At 39.3% G+C, this 18161-nt stretch overlaps 1 non-coding gene across 1 annotated transcript; it reads left to right on the plus strand.

Annotated features, from left to right (window-relative positions):
- The first annotated feature begins 17379 nt into the window (after positions 1-17379).
- Positions 17380-17486, plus strand: LOC127088805 (small nucleolar RNA R71). Its single transcript, XR_007790622.1, has one exon. It is a non-coding gene; the product is annotated as a small nucleolar RNA R71 (small nucleolar RNA).
- The last annotated feature ends 675 nt before the right edge of the window (positions 17487-18161 follow it).

Genomic DNA, 18161 nt, shown 5'->3' on the forward strand with positions numbered 1-18161 from the left:
AAAGTTGTTTATAATGTCATTTAGAGTAAGTTTTCTATTGTAATCATTTTCATATGATGAAAATTGTAGGAGATAGGGTCTAGGGAGACCCAGTTTTGATCAGATGAGTTCATCTGGCCAACCACCATCAACCAACTTGCTAATTTCCAATTCTCTTGACTTTCTTGGATCATGGTAGATCATATATGTATAAGATAATGAATTTTGAAGTGCCCCTTGAGAAATTTGATCAATTGGTGAGATAGCTTATTGGAGAAGTTACTCAAGATACCCAGTCAAACTAGGGTTTCCAAGGCAAATCACCCTCAAACTCTTGAAGAAAACTTTATCAATATAACATGTAGAGATCATTGGGACTCATATATTATGTTCATAACCATTCTTGAATCAATTCTTGGTTGTGATCTTTGTTCATGAGGGTCTCAAACCCTAGATGTGATCAATGAATCAATGAGATCATGCCCTACCTACAAAAAGTTAAACAAATGCAAAGACATATTTTTGGTATTTTGGTTAGTGAAATGAGAAAATACAAGTATGATATAATCACAAAATGCTTGGTGATCTCTCCCAAAACAAACCCCATGGAAGAGGGGTAAGGAGGATGCCAATGTATGATCCCAATGTGTATGCTTATGATGGAATTGCATGAGGGATCTTAGGGTTAAAATTAGGGTCTTACAGCTGCCCCTATTTAAGGACATGCTAACTGAGGAGGCGAAGGTTAAAATCTTCATGTCGACTCAGTAGAATGGGCTTAAATAACAACATAGAGAAACAAATTTTGGTCCCTAAGAGACCTCATGATGCATATGATATGAATGCAAAAGTTAATGCTCTGTGGGGAAATATTGCCACAAATGAAAAGAAATCAGAAAGACCGAAAGTCCGTAGGAGCACAATGCATTCCATAAGGAAAACTCACTAGGGAGACAGAGACTCGGGGGGGGGGGGGTAAAAAGGAGTTATGCGTAGGCCAGGCTACGACTTAAAACTACTGGGGACTCGAGAAAATCCATCTAAAATGGAGACTCAGCCGGGGAGATAACGAAATCTGCAGGGGATACGAATAAGTCAGGATAACATTGAAATATTCGAGTCGTGCAGGGGAGAAAAAACGATTTCACTATGGAAAACGCACTCAACTCAACTGGGGAGAAAATAAAATTTTAACGCAGGAGGAGCAGAAATTTATTATCTACTACCTGTTACTGGGTAAGGAGATAATAAATTTCTGACAGAGAGATCATCCGTCATCGGTTAAGATGAACATATCAAGGATGACTCGCTGAGGAAAAGCCAGGGGGAATATTCATTACCGTTTACTAGGTAAGAATAACCTCGCTGGGGAAACTGCAGAAAATAGTATTTACAACTACCAGTTACTGGGCAGAAGACCAATGGTGAGAGTATCCGTCATCGGTTAGGATGAACATATCAAGGATAAACTCAATCAGGGAAGAAAATTTGTCACCGGTTAAGATGAACATATCAAGGATAGACTTTCCTAGGGATGTTAAGGAGGATACCCGTCATCGGTTAGGATGAACATATCAAGGATATACCAACTGAAAAGAGGAGGAATTACATCTATCAAAAATTGGATAGAAAACCGTCAAAGAGAAAAAATCTGTCACCGGTTAGGATGAACATATCAAGGATTTACTCTGCGAGGGGTCAAAGCAGGATTTACAACTACCGATTACTGGGTAGAAGACCAATCAAAGAGAAAATCCATCACCGGTTAAAGTGAACATATATAGGATAGACTCTAAAATGGGGAATAAAAGTAGGGATTACATCTATCAATTACTGGATAGAAAACCAAAGAAGAGGAAATCTGTCACCGGTTAAAGTGAACATATCAAGGATTAACTCTGCATAGAAGAAAAGTAGGATTTACAACTACCGGTTACTGGGTAGAAGACCAACAAGGAGAAGAAAACTCGTCATCGATTAAGATGAACATATCAAGGATTAACTCTCTGAGGAACCAAAATAGGGATTACAACTACCTTTTTACTGGGTAGAATACCAAAGAAGAGAATATTCGTCACTGGTTAAAGTGAACATATCAAGGATAGACTCCACGGGGAAAGAAAAGATATCCATCACCGGTTAAAGTGAACATATCAAGGATATACTTTTCGAGGAATAGATCCACTGGGGATTCTGTTGAGGAAAAAAAGGGTACTTTTGTCGGGTATTGGGCAAGAAGTAACAAACCACAAACTAAGAAGAATATTACCAGTTACTGGGTAATAGGCTCTTAGGGGACCAAGATATCTATCTAGGTAAGAGCTAGAAAGAAAATGGTCAATCAAGACTCAACCCAATGAGGACATAACTCAAGGGGAGTAATTCCATCCAGAAAATTTGCTGGAGAGAAAACTAAAATAACAATCATCCACGAGGAAACAAACTCAGTGGGGAAACAAAGAAAAGTTAAAGTCTTTTCTGCTTAGGGGCTGACACTCTATAATTGAAAGAGGACAGACACCAAATTTGGTACGGGGATAAAGTACCGCCATAACAGAGAATGAAAATCTCAAGCAAATCAAATATGAAGATGCAGGATATGCAAACCATGAATTTATATGAATGTATATGTATATGTATATATGGTGATTATGCTGACAAAACAATTACGAAGGATACAGAGGTGTCGCAAAGAAATTGAACCACCGGTACAATCCTCGGTCAATCCACAAATCATGGAGACAAACTGCTGGAGAACAGAGAGATCAACATCCCAAAGGCTCAACCCTGGCTGGGGAAGGAGATCTGCTGAGGATAAAACATCCAATATGTAGGGAATTTTAGGTCAACACCATAAAGATGGGAGACAACCCTACTGAGGAAGAAGTCAAAAGTTGCTCAGGAACCAGGAGGAAACTCTGACTGAGGAGCAAAGATAGATGGCGATTGGTGGGGACACCAAGGCGATCTACTGGGAAAAGATCAAACATCTCTGATGACAATCTACCTACTGAGGAAATACGAACTCCACTGGGAAGGTCGAAACTCTGTTGGGGGACAAGGACACACCGCAACCAACTCAGTTGGGAAAAGAAATAAGCTCCAATGGGGATCAAACATTCCGTCGAGGAACTGAATCAACACAAAAGTATAGGGATACCCGAAGAGTTTACTGCTTGGGGAACCTCAGATACTCCGCACTTAAGAACTTGCTTCTTACTGAAATGATGTTGATATTCTTTTTACTTGCTTTGGAAAAGTTCTTGCTTATACATTCTTAAAAACTTGATTTTGATTTAAAAATTTAATTTCAAAATGATCATAATAAAATTTAAAACTATTGGCTGAAGTAAATAAGAGTAGAAATAATTGGATAAAAGCTCAACTTTATTTATTGGAATGGTAGTCCGTAAATGATAAGACTCCATAGATTTTACAAAGTCGAAGATGGTAATTTACATGGAAAAAGGTTACATTGAATACAAATGATCCTTAATACTTCTACCAAATCTTAATATCCACTGTGCTTTTGACTGTTGCTGGAGATGAATCGATGTCAACCCTTGTGTTCAAACACGTCTTCAAAATATCACCGAAAATCAGCAGAATGCAGTTACTTGCCATAATCCCTAATTTTTGCATAAGTTGCCCCAAGGTGAGGTACTTAACTTATCGGGAAATTCTTTTCTATTTTATGTCTCTAATTTTTGCCTGGATCGCCCTTTCGGGTTTTCAATTCACCGAGACGCTCATTTTTTCCTAAGCCGCCCTTTCGGGTTTTCAACTTAGCGAGCTGTTCTTTTTTTTTAGGCGAAGTATTTCTTGACTGCATCTGCGTTCACAGGACGAGTGAACTCTTCACCATCCATAGTTGTGAGAATCAATGCACCACCTGAAAAGGCTCTCTTGACAACATATGGGCCTTCATAATTGGGAGTCCATTTTCCTCTGGAATCTGGTTTAAACGACAAAATCTTCTTGAGCACAGGGTCTCCTTCTCTGAACACTCGAGGTTTGACCTTCTTATCAAAAGCTTTTTTCATTCTTTGCTGATATAACTGACCATGACACATGGCAGTCAATCTCTTCTCTTCAATTAAATTCAACTGATCAAACCTGGTCTGACACCATTCAACCTCAGTCAACTTGGCTTCCATGAGCACACGCAATGAAGGAATCTCAACCTCTACGGGGAGCAATACTTCCATACCATAAACAAGAGAGTAAGGGGTTTCCCCTGTTGAAGTGCGGACGGATGTACGATACCCATGCAAAGCAAATGGGCGCATCTCATGCCAATCCTTATACGTGACAACCATCTTCTGGATAATCTTCTTAATATTCTTATTTGCAGCTTCAACAACCCCATTCATCTTGGGTCTGTAGGGAGAAGAATTATGATGTGCAATCTTGAAGTCTTTGCAAAGAGCTTCCACCATATTGTTATTCAAGTTCGATCCGTTGTCAGTAATGATCTTACTTGGCACACCATAACGGCATATAATCTGATTCTTGATAAACCTTACAACAACTTGCTTGGTTACATTTGCATACGATGCAACTTCAACCCATTTTATGAAGTAGTCAATAGCCACCAAAATGAAACGATGTCCATTCGAAGCTTTGGGCTCAATCATCCCAATCATATCAATTCCCCACATGGAGAAGGGCCATGGGGAAGAGATAACGTTCAATAGTGTCGGAGGAACATGAATCTTATCAGCATAGATTTGACACTTGTGGCACTTATTCACAAACTTGTAACAGTCAGATTCCATTGTCAGCCAATAATAACCTGCTCGCAACATCTTCTTCGCCATTGCATGTCCATTGGAATGAGTACCAAAGGAACCTTCAAACACTTCGGTCATCAATAAGTCTGCTTCGTGTCTATCCACGTATCTGAGCAAAATTATGTCGAAGTTTCTCTTGTATAGTACATCACCATTCAAGTAGAAATTACCGACTAATCTTCTCAAAGTCTTCTTATCTTTCAAAGATGCCCCAGACGGGTAAATCTGACTTTGGAGGAAGCATTTGATGTCGTAATACCACGGTTTCTCGTCTTTGATCTCTTCAACAACAAACACATGAGATGGCCTATCAAGACGCATCACAGATAAATTGGGAACTTCATTCCAATATTTCACTACAAACATTGACGCCAATGTTGCAAGAGCATCTGCCATCCGGTTTTCATCTCGAGGGATATGGTGAAATTCAACCTTGGTAAAGAAAGTTGAAATCCTCCTCGCATAATCTCTATATGGTATTAAACCGGGTTGATTCGTCTCCCATTCACCTTTGATCTGATTCACAACCAAAGCCGAATCACCAAAGACATCCAAATACTTGATTCTGAGATTCATGGCCTCTTCAAGCCCCATAATGCAAGCTTCATATTCTATCATGTTATTTGTACACTTGAAAGTCAATCTAGTTGTAAATGGTAGATGCGTGCCTTGAGGAGTAATAATCACTGCCCCAATGCCATTTCCATATTGATTAACGGCTCCATCAAACACCATGCCCCAATGGGAACCAGGCTCTGGCCCTTCTTCTAGCAATGGTTCATCATAATATTTCATTTTCAAGTACAAAATCTCTTCATCAGGAAAATCATATTGCACTGACTGGTAATGTTCAATTGGTTGGTGAGCCAAATGGTCATCCAAGATACTACCTTTGATCGCTTTCTGAGATCGGTATTCACTATCATATTCTGATAACAACATCTGCCAACGAGCAATCCTCCTAGTTAAAGCAGGCTTCTCAAATATATACTTGATTGGATCCATTTTGGATATCAACCAAGTGGTATGATTTATCATATATTGACGCAGACGCTTAGCAGCCCAAGCTAATACGCAACAAGTCTTCTCAAGCATTGAATACCAAGTCTTACTGAGGTAGTAAATTGAAAATTCTTTCTTTCCAGTCTCATCTTGTTTACCAAGAACACAACCCATACTATCTTCGAGCACAGTCAAATACATGATCAACGGTCTTTCTTCAACAGGAGGAGACAGAATCGGAGGCTCAAGCAGATATTCTTTGATACTATCAAATGCTTTCTGGCAGTCTTCGGTCCAATCACAAGACTGATCTTTCCAAAGAAGCTTGAATATAGGCGCACATGTGGCAGTCATGTGGGAAATGAATCTGGAAATATAATTCAAGCGGCCAAGAAAACCTCTGACTTGCTTCTCGGTTTTGGGCGCAGGCATCTCTTGTATTGCTTTGACCTTGGCGGGATCAACTTCAATACCCTTCTCGCTGACAATAAAGCCCAACAACTTACCAGAACGAACACCAAAAGTACACTTATTGGGATTCAAGCGGAGTTTATACTTCCTCAAACGCTGGAATAGCTTCAACAAATGCTCAACATGTTCCTCTTCATCAATCGATTTAGCAATCATGTCATCGACATAAACTTCAATCTCTTTATGCATCATATCATGAAAAAGAGTAGTCATTGCTCTCTGGTAAGTTGCACCAGCATTCTTTAAACCGAAAGGCATCACTCTATAGCAGAATGTTCCCCAGGGTGTAATGAATGTGGTCTTTTCCATATCCTCGGGTGCCTTCTTAATTTGATTATATTCGGAAAATCCATCCATAAACGAAAAGACTTTGAATTTAGCAGTATTGTCTACCAACATATCAATGTGTGGCAGAGGGAAATCATCTTTCGGACTAGCTTTATTCAAATCTCTATAATCAACACACATGCGGGCTTTTCCATCTTTCTTCAGCACAGGCACAATATTGGCCACCCATTGCGGATACTCAGTGGTCACAAGGAAACCGACATCAATCTGCTTCTGAACTTCCTCTTTGATCTTCACAACCATATCAGGATGCGTTCTTCTTAATTTCTGCTTGACTTGTGGGCATTCTGGCCTCAATAGCAATCTATGCTCCACAATATCAGAATCCAACCCAGGCATGTCTTGATAGGACCAAGCAAACACATCTGAATACTCTCGAAGAAGATCAATCAACCCCTTCTTAGCATCTGGACACATTCGAGACCCAATCTTGATTTCCTTCACATCATCTTCGGAACCCAAGTTGACTAGCTCAATCTGCTATTCAAACGGCTGAATAATCTTTTCATCTTGCTCAAGAAAATGAGACAATTCATCACTGACTTCTACATCACTTTCCTCCTCGGCCTCAAACACAAGGAATTCAAAATTTGGAGAAGGAGAAGGATCATTGTATTCAATGGGGTTAGGAACCATCCTGCATAATGATTTGATATTTTGATTTTAGCGAAGTGAATTTGTGACCAAATATTATGCAGATGGATAATTATATTGTTTATTTATGTTTTTTGTGATTACCATTTTCAGAATAAAGCAAAAAGTAAAAACAAAACATCAAAGATGTGGATGGATTGAATTAATTTTATTGATGATCAATTTAAAATGCCCAAACAATGTCCACTTCTCCCTTAGGCATAGGAGAAGGATTTTAAAATATAAAAGTAATTACTTAGATCGATGCAAAATAACAGGAATATCAACAGCAGTCCAATTGTTGCATGTTTGTCCATGCGTCACAAAGTTGGTGCAGTCTTACTCTTCATTGTCCTCTAGCACAACAACTAAGTGTTATTCATTCCCATGAATGAATCCTCCGCTACGGAAGTTGAGTTGTATCTCTTCAGATCTAACGGTTGACGAGCCCTTCTGGAACCCCAAACCAGATCTACCCTTGTTATCGGTGACCTCTACCACATGCCCCCACTGATCAACAAGAACTTCTTCAACAATCTTCTGTGCATCTTTCAGAGAGGACATAGGTGCCCCAACTCTCTTCTCAACAGCAATAGGTAAGGCTTGGAACGGAGTTCCAACCTCATCCTCAACTTCTACATACGAGAAAGATGACAGATGTCTAACCAACAGTGCTTTCTTACCTCCCACAACTACCAACTTGCCATTCTTGACAAATTTGAGCTTTTGGTGCAAAATGGAAGTAACAGCCCATGCCTCATGAATCCATGGCCTTCCCAATAAACAATTGTAGGCCGGGTGAATATCCATTACCTGGAAAGTAATTTGAAAATCACTCGGACCTATCTTAACTGGAAGGTCCACTTCTCCAATAACCGTCTTGCGAGAGCCATCAAAGGCTTTGATAATTACTCCACTATACCTCATGGGGGCTCCTTGGTAATATAGATTTGACAAAGTTGACTTCTGAAGCACATTGAGTGACAACCCAGTGTCAACTAGCACATTTGACAAAACATCTTCTTTGCAATTCATCCAAATATGCAAAGCCAGATTGTGATTTCTTCCCTCCTCGGGGAGTTCTTCGTCACAAAAGCTCAGATTATTGCATGAAGTGATGTTAGCCACAACATGATCAAACTGATCCACAATAACATCTTGCTCTACGTATGCTTGTTCAAGAACTCTCTGCAGTGCTTCTTTGTGCACTTCAGAATTCAAAAGCAGAGACAACACGGAAATCTTTGAGGGAGTCTGGAGCAACTGATCAACCATGTTAAATTCACTCCTTTTGATCAGTCGGAGTACCTCATCATCATCACTATTGGCTTTCAAATTGTTGGATTCACCAGACTTATTCTTTGAACAGCCAACAGAATCTACAATAGGCACCTCTGGCTTCTTACCAACAATCAATTCTTCTTTATTCTCCAGGATCACCGGTCCAAAAACTCGACCATTGCGGGTCACCTTCGTAACATCTGCAATGCTCACCACTGAACTGGTCGTAGGCAACGGGACCTCTTGACCATCCTTCATCATCGTAGCATTGTATTGATACGGTACAACCTTATCAGATGCATATGGGACTGGGCCCGCTAACCGTATTACCAACGGAGAAACTGATCTATTGCTGACGTTCTTGCTTCTATCGTACTGAATCACCAACCGCTCTGGTTGCTTGAAAACGGGTACTATGACATTAACATCGTCATCTATATGACGAGATTGAACAATCTGGATCATGCCTTCATCCATCAGACGTTGGATGTCCCTTTTCACTACAACACACCCTCTTGGGTTCACGCTACAAATATCACAACCATCGTGATCATGTTCACAGTCACTCACCAAACAAATATCTTTATGCATTTGCACCAAAGATCTTCAGATAAACCGGACATCAAAAACCTTGAATTCACCTGGAGAGCCGTCCACCATGTTCACTGAAGAATTCCCATGAGCGGGCAAAGGATTAGCTTTCACATTAGGCGCGCGGTCTTCAAAAGACACCATGCCACTCTTCATAAGCTTTTGCACCTCATACTTCAGCGGATAACAGTTCTCACTATCGTGCCCAGGTGCACCCTGGTGAAAAGCTCAACGAAGTTCGAGTTTATACCACCAAGGAAGTGGTTCTGGGATCTGCGGTGGATTCCTCGGTTGAATCAAGTTTTTGAGGACCAGGGATGGATATAATTCTGTGTATGACATAGGAATAGGGTCATAAGAGAGCTTCTTCCTCTCAAAATTTTGTTGCTAGTGATGATTGTTGTTGGAATTGTTGTTGTTGTAGGTGTTCGTTCTTTGTTGCGGTTGTTGTTGTTGACGTTGACTTTGATACTGTTGTTGTTGTTGAATTGGTATTGTTTACTGGTTGGAAAATACTGGAATGACGGAAGATACTTGATGATGATGATGATGTTGACGGGGTGGTGGATTTCTTCTCACTTGAGGCATCCTCTTCCTCCCACTAGAAATTGCATTTGTCTCATTATCCTTCCTCTTACTGAAACTACTCTCATACTTCTTGCTGGTTGATGCCTCTTCCTTTGACAAACGTCCTTCACGGATCCCTTCTTCAACTCTCATCCACATATTTACCATTTTGGTAAAATCACTGGGGGCACTGGCGATCATACGTTCATAATAAAATGAACTCAGGGTTTTCAGAAAAAATTTCGTCATCTCTTTCTCCTCCAAAGGAGAAGTGATCTGGGCAACCAACTCCCTCCAACGCTGGGCATACTCCTTGAATGTCTCCTTATCTTTCTGAGACATGGACCTCAGTTGGTCCCTATCCGACGCCATATCCACATTGTACTTGTACCGTTTCAGAAAAGCCTCACCTAGGTCATTGAAAGTGCAAATGCTTGCACTATCTAACCCCATATACCAACGGAGTGCAGCACCTGTCAGGCTATCCTAGAAGTAATGAATCAACAACTGGTTATTATCTGTCTGGGTTGACATCTTGTGGGCATACATCACAAGATGACTGAGTGGACAAGAATTCCCCTTGTATTTCTCAAAGTCAGGCACTTTGAATTTCACTGGGATTTTCACATTGGGCACTAAGCACAGTTCAACAACACTCTTCCCAAACAGATCTTTGCCTCTCAGCGTTTTCAATTCCTTGCGCAACTCAAGAAATTGGTCCTTCATCTCATCCATCTTCTCATAGACATCCGGGCCCTCAGACGGTTCAAAATGATAGATGGTGTCCTCTACACAAGGCAAAGTGTGCACAACTGGAGGTGGCACAGACATGACCGGGCTAGATGTCGGCATGGAAGCAAAAGTGGGAGCGAAACCATCGAGCACAAAATTAGGTGGCATTCCCCAAGGGAATCCAACAGGCAGATTGGGAGCGAAGTGGGCGGTGGCAACAGGCACAGTAAAGGTAACCACTTCAGAAATGACAATCCTCAAGGGAGGAGTTGCAGGCGTTGGAGAGGCTTGGCTCTGGACAGCAAGAACTGACTCCATCATGGCAGTCAGTCAAGAAATCTCCTCTTTTAAATCTCGGTTTTCTTGCTCAAGGTGTTCCATGATTCTTGGATGATTAGCTCTGGTGTTGTACCGGTGAGTCAGCTTGGCTAAAGCACAGAAGAACACCAATCAGACACCTGGAAAAAACCTGCTTATGCAAATGATGCATGAAATATAATGCTTGATTATTTTTATTTCCAAAGAACTTACTATATCATCTGCAAATATATAATATTTAAATGATAATTGCAATAATTTGATATGACCAAAAATCTCTTTTTTATTTATATAAATTGGAAGGATTACACTGAGTACAATTTCAGAAACCAAAGTAAAAGATACAAGAGAAAAGGAGACTAGTCATCCTAAGAATCCCTAACAATAATGTCAGAAGATCTGGCTGAAGGTGCATACTTCCTTCGAATGCGACGAATCTCGGTCTCAAAAGAAGCCTTCATCTGAGTCTTCTCGAGGACAAGCTGGTCAACAATCTTCTTCCAAGCAACGGAAGGCTGAGGCATGCTAGAAGATGAAACCTCTGGCTCTCTCTGTCTCTTCGTCACTCGGTCTTCAAGTAGCTCAATCAGTGCATCTTTGTTCTTAGACTCCAATTGCAACTCTTCATGCTTCTTGCTCAAAGCATGGAAATGCTCTTCCCACATATCCTTCTCTTGCTTCATCTTGATGAGCGCGTCTTCCAACTCCTCTACATCTTAGTTAGGGAGAGTTAATGGCCCAACCACAACCATAGACATAGGTCTTTCACAAGGATAAGGCATCTTCAACTCCATAGCTCTCTTCTTCACCCAAAGAGTATAAGCTTCCAAAGCTACACAATTGCGCGTACCAAGCTCGGATCTTCCTTTCCTATGCATAGTATGCCAAGCATGCACAATCTTCTGTTTCAAATGTTGGGGATCTTTACCCTCTTGATAGAAAAGACCTTCTAACAAAGTGTTATTAGGTTTGTCTCTCAAGGGGAACCCAAGTTGACGATGAGCCAAAGCAGGGTTGTAGCTAATTCCTCCTTGTGTACCAATGAGAGGCACATTAGAGAATTCACCACAACTATCAATAATCTCCAAACTGCTTAGAGATGGACCATACCAAACTATATCATCATTAGTGAGAGACATAAGTCTCTGAGACCACCTTAGACATTGTTTGTTCTCCACAAAAGCAGGCGTCTGAGGCAAGTGCGAAATAAACCACTTGTATAGAAGAGGAATGCAATAGACAATAGTTCCACCACCCTTAGAATTCCTTAGATGCAAAGAGAAATACATATCACCCAACAAAGTAGGCACAGGATTCCCAATCAAGAAAAGTCTAATGGCGTTAACATCAACAAAACCGTCAATGTTAGGGAACAAAGCTAATCCATAGGTGAGCAACACAAAGATAGCTTCAAAAGCATCCACACTACCAGCTTGAGCAAAAGTGGTAGCTTCCCTGATGAGGAAAACAGATGGCAACCCAAATAACCCTCCTTTCTTCACCCAATGAGCATTTATCTCAGACTTCTTCAAGTGAAGAGCTTCGGTAATAATACTAGATCGGGGAATCTCCTCCAATCCACTAAAAGGCACTCTACTAGAAACAAGTATCCCCAAAAGATGAGAATACTCCTCCAAGGTAGGCATAAGCTGAAAATCTGGGAAAGTGAAACAATGGTAGAGAGGATCATAGAACAACACCAACACACTCAAGAGTCCTTCAACCACATCAACAGACAAGATAGACAGAAGCTTCCCATGACTTTGTTTGAAATCCAAGAGATCTAATACAAAAGATGCTAGCTTCCTTAACTCTTTCAAGTTTGGACATCTGAAACTGTACTTCTTAGTGTTCTTTCGTCCATAATCCATGGTCTGAAAATATTTGCAAATGATACCTTAGTTCCTTGAAAATTTTGTGTGATGAATGTTATGATGCGCATGAAATGCATGAATGCAACAATCACAAGTAAGGATCACACACAAGGAAAACAAAGGTCAAGGGATGAATCAAGTCATTGTCAAGATCAATCATCCATTTTGGTGGATTATGGTTTACACCTTATCAACACCCAAGTTCCATTGATATTGACAAGACCTGATTGGATCAACCAAGAATCAAAGGTTTGTTGCAAGTCACGAGCATGGAGTCTGGGTAAGAACCATCCCAAAGGAGTGAACTAAGGATAAAAACCTGTAGATCATGTTCTAAAAAGTTCCCAGAGTCTTAATTCCATCTATCAGATATTACAGGTTAGGATGACAGACTCATCGACCCATAATATTCTCAAGAGAAACTCGTCTGAGTGTAGTATCACGTAACAACTATTATCAAGTCTACACCTGAACAGTTTCCACACTATGTCCTAAATAGGCCAAGATGGGTTAGGTGTTCTAAGGTCCTCAGCTTCTCAGACCCAATTAGAAATAGTAATGCCTAACCACAAATACTTGTGTGACATTTCCAAATCCAAAGGAGTCTGCACTGAGCAGATGGATCTCAAGCTAACTTGTTAAGGACTACTCCACACACAGTCGAACATGACTATACCATCCTCCTATCTTAATTGCACTCAAGTTCGGGTTAGAACTTATCTCACCACTCAGAGATCACCAAGCACAACAAGCAGATTATATCACACATACATATATACAAACATCACATATATACAAATATATTCACACAAAAAGTAGGCTAAACCCACTAGAGACTACTCCCCAACAGAGTCGCTATTTAATTTCTGTAGTGGGAAATTCATGATCATCAAGCTATTGACAAGCTAGAGATCAATTAACAAGAGTCGCCACCGTGCTTTTATTGTTTCCAAGGGAAAAGGGAAAAAAGTACGAAGAAAACCCAAATAGTAAGAAGTTTTCAAATAAAAACTAATAAAAATCAGAGATCACAGGTAAGGGGGTTGGTTACACAAAGGGAATGTGTTAGCACCCAAAGTGTCCTAGGTACTCCTAGGGAGCCTTTTTTGTGTGCATATGTATTTTTTACAAAATGATGTTTACAAACAAATAGAATGGGGGGATGAGAAAACAATTTATTAATTATATTTTTGTGTTTGACAAGACCTTCGGTCTTGTGCCTATGTACCAACATATAAATGAGGGATCAAAACCTCGTAGTTCGTGCTATAAATTTCAAAATGAGTGTGTTGATTTTTAACAAAATTTATGTTTGAAAGGCACAAAGGCCTAAAATGGTTTGAATGAGTTAGTTCTTTTTGGATTTTCTGAAAGTTTAAGTCAAGTATTGTTAAATTCATTTACAAGTTTGATTTAAGAAAGTAAGTTTGAAAATGCAATGGCATAAGGCCAAAGTTTCTATCTTTTTTTTAAAAGTGGTCAAAGTTTAGGACAAAAGTAGTTCACACAAAGAAGGTTTTGAAAATGGAGAGAGAGATTTTGAAATTTAAGAAATGGGGAGAAGATGAAGAGACTACCCTATATACAAGAATTTAAAAGTTTAAAGTTGAAAAGATCTGACCAAATGGGAGCAATCCAATAGACAAGTATGTCAATAGAAACCCAAAATTCCCTTGGACTTTTTATAATCAAGTAACACACAAATACACAATTATATCAATCTTGAAGAGTAAAGGCATCAAATAAAGATGGCCTCATCCAAGCTTATCCACTTCATGATCTTCTTCAGAATAGTCTATGTAGCAGATGAATTCCACAAGTTACAGGTTCAACATAACATCTTAACAATGATCAATGTTATAGATGAACTGGAGAGATCCTCAACAAATTGGCATTGGCCAAGTCCATTAACAAAGGAATGTTGCCTAAATTCTAAGTCCAATTGGGCAAGATCAAACCAGCAGTTCACTCAAAAGTCTTTTAGGATTTTTGTTATTATTTTGTGCATTAATGGTCAAAGACCATACAAACAAACAAAGTATACACAAACAAAATAATATCACACAATATGGTCCAAATGGACAAAGTGAAAATTACATTAACATAAACAATTAGAATGGTATGTATAATGGCAAATGAAATAAAGTGCTAAAAGTAAATTGCATTATAGTAAAGACTTGAAATTAAAAGTCAATAGTTAGTAAGTAAGTGGTTAGTTTTGTTTTGCTTTTTTGATTTCAAGACATTCTTTGGAGAACACTCAACCCACTTGCCACAAGCATGGATCCTTGAACCAAAACATCTTCCAAAGGAAGGAAAGAAGGCCAAGTTTCCACACAATACCATGGAAGAGGGGAGACTTACAATTCACTAACTAGAATGCTTATGCCTTTTATGTCACAAATTTAGCGTTATGTTAAGCAATCGTAATTGGACTTATGTAGAAGTCACAACTATTTGAGGTTGGGCAATAAACTTTTGGTGTTAATGCATGATGGAGACATAGTATTATGAAATATGCTCATTAAACATACCACACACAAAAAATATGCAAAAGGTGTGGCCTAATCTCATCCATGCTCATGTTAATCTTTCAATCAACTAGCATTAGGACTTTGAGATGTCATTGGCCAAATGGAAATGAACGAATGAAGAAGGGGAATTAGATGGAATTAGATGAAGCGGGAAAGGGATGAATGAGATCACAAATTAGTCAAATGAGGACTTTTACCAAATTAATATTATTCATTTATTTTGGGAGATGGAATGTACATTCCATCAATCCCCTAAATCCAATAATATTAACTTGATAAAGTCAACTCAACCTTGACCAAGGCCCAACAACAAATGAGAAACTCAATTAAGTCAATACAAATGGTCAACACAATTAAAATGGCATTTATTCAATTAAAAATATTAAAATAATGCATTAAATTCAAATATGTTTTGTCCAAATCCTAAAATCTCATCAAAACACCATATAAATGGCCATGAGATTTATCAAAGGTCAAACAAGGTCAAAGGACCTTGGAGAAAAAAATTCAGAATTTTTGGACACTTAAAAATATTTTTAAACAATTAAAAACAAAATAAAAAATCAATTAATTCATGAAAAATATTAATAATGATCCAAAAAATAATTTTAATTCAGAATATGAAAGATGAAAATATTTGAATTTTTTTGGTGAAAGTCCCATATTTTTTGGATCAATATTAAATTTATTATGAATTATTGAAGAAAATGGAATTAAAATGAAATTTAGAAAATCCAAAAATACATGGACCATCAGATCTCCCTCATTAATTGAGGTGGCAGATCTGATGATCCAAAACACGCATTCCAGGTGTTCCTTAGTCAAACGCGTTGTACACATGGTATTCACAAGGCACAGTCAAGATTAAAACGTGAGAATTAGATCCCATGGTCCAGATGCAAGCCACATCATCGCCGGAGCCAGAGCTCCGGTCATCTTCCCCGGTGAGCTCCATCGGACTGGTCAAGATGAACCATCACTAAAATTCAAAACAGGGACATGATTTTAAAGAGAAAACATCACTGAGCACGAATATGACCTCCAATTCCTCCAATTCCAAATATATTAAGAGATATGTGGAATTGAAAAATGAGGTTCATGATCTGAGTTGCTTTGATTTTGCCTCAAAGCAACTCAATCTTCTTGCCTACATTGATAGGACTTCAGACAACTCAAGAATCAATGGAATTGAGCAACAATTTAAGAGAATCGAAGAGTTTAAAATTTCTGCAAATTACCTTCAATGGAGGTCTGAGCTTGCTAGATCTTGATCTGAATCGTGCTTGGCTTTACTTCACTTGCTTGCAGGAAAGGAATGGAAAGGTTTAAAAGCAATGGACTCCTGGAGAATTGAATTCCAAAACACTGGAGATTCAAGCTCAAATTCAAAGGAATTTATCAGGGTTATCCTCTTAGAGTGAAGGGTTTCTAATGGAGATTCAAAGCTGGTGTAATGTGTGTGTTAATTCTGAGCATAAGGGCCTCAATTTATAGGGAAATCAAATGATATTTGCACACTCTCTCCACTTTCCAAATTTGGTAAAATGATGATGACATGCTGCATGGGCGCGCATAGGCCCATGGAATGATGGAGAAGTTACTCAAGATACCCAGTCAAACTAGGGTTTCCAAGGCAAATCACCCTCAAACTCTTGAAGAAAACTTTATCAATATAACATGTAGAGATCATTGGGACTCATATATGATGTTAATAACCATTCTTGAATCAATTCATGGTTGTGATCTTTGTTCGTGAGGGTCTCAAACCCTAGATGTGATCAATTAATCAATGAGATCATGCCCTACCTACAAAAAGTTAAACAAATGCAAAGACATATTTTTGGTATTTTGGTTAGTGAAATGATAAAATACAAGTATGATATAATCACAAAATTCTTGGTGATCTCTCCCAAAACAAACCCCATGGAAGAGGGGTAAGGAGGATGCCAATGTATGATCCCAATGTTTATGCTTATGATGGAATTGCATGAGGGATCTTAGGGTCAAAATTGGGGTCTTACAGCCTGCATCATGTCTAGAGAGCTTATCTCATGTATTCCATCTTGGGTCTCCTTCTTCTCTATTGATGCTCGTTTAGTTCCCCATTGGTAATGGTTTTGGGCCATATCCTTAATTAGGTCACAAGCTTCAGGATAAGGTTTGTTCATCAGCACGCCACCTGCGGCAGCGTCGATGCTCATCTTGGTGTTATAATGGAGTCCATTGTAGAAGGTATGAACGATCAGCCATTGTTCTAGGCCATGGTGTGGGTAGACTCTTAATAGCTCTTTATATCTCTCCCAAGCTTCAAAAAGTGATTCTCCTTGGTTTTGAGTAAATCTAGTTATTTGGTTTCGAAGAACATCAGTCTTACTAGGGGGAAAATATCTAGCAAGGAGTACTCTCCTAAGGTCTTCCCAAGTAGTTATTGAGTTAGCTGGAAGTGAATCTAACCATGAACGTGCTCTATCCCTAAGGGAGAAAGGAAATAATCTTAAACGGATCGCATCAGGTGAAGTGCCGTTAGATTTAAAGGTGTCTGCTAGTTGGATAAAAACTTTTAAATGTTGATTTGGGTTCTCAGTAGCGAGACCCGTGAATTGGTTCTGTTGCACTAATTGCAACAAAGACGGTTTTAGTTCGAAATTGTTAGCAGGAATAAGGGGGTTTGCTATACTCGAACTAGTTTCCTCGTCGGAGGGTTGGGCAAATTCCTTAAGAGGTCTCCGGTCGCGATTCTTGGCCATAGTTTTCTTAATTCGGATGAGTAAGAGGCGTGTACGAGTATAACGTTCGGGTTCCGCTAAAGGATCTACTAAATTTCCGGTACTACGGGTTCTTCGCATTTACCGGTTAATAATGCCTTAATCTAGATGGTGTAATAACAGGGTACGAAATTTGACGAAGTTGGTCCCCGGCGACGACGCCAAAAACTTGATCGTGTGTATTCGCAAGTGCACGAATCGCGTCAAAGTAATATAAAAGAATATCGATCCCACAGAGACCAAATCGTCAATCTATCGATTACTATCGTTATG

The sequence above is a fragment of the Lathyrus oleraceus genome, chromosome 5, assembly GCF_024323335.1.
Source record: "Lathyrus oleraceus cultivar Zhongwan6 chromosome 5, CAAS_Psat_ZW6_1.0, whole genome shotgun sequence".
In the NCBI taxonomy this organism is placed as follows: Eukaryota; Viridiplantae; Streptophyta; class Magnoliopsida; order Fabales; family Fabaceae; genus Lathyrus; species Lathyrus oleraceus.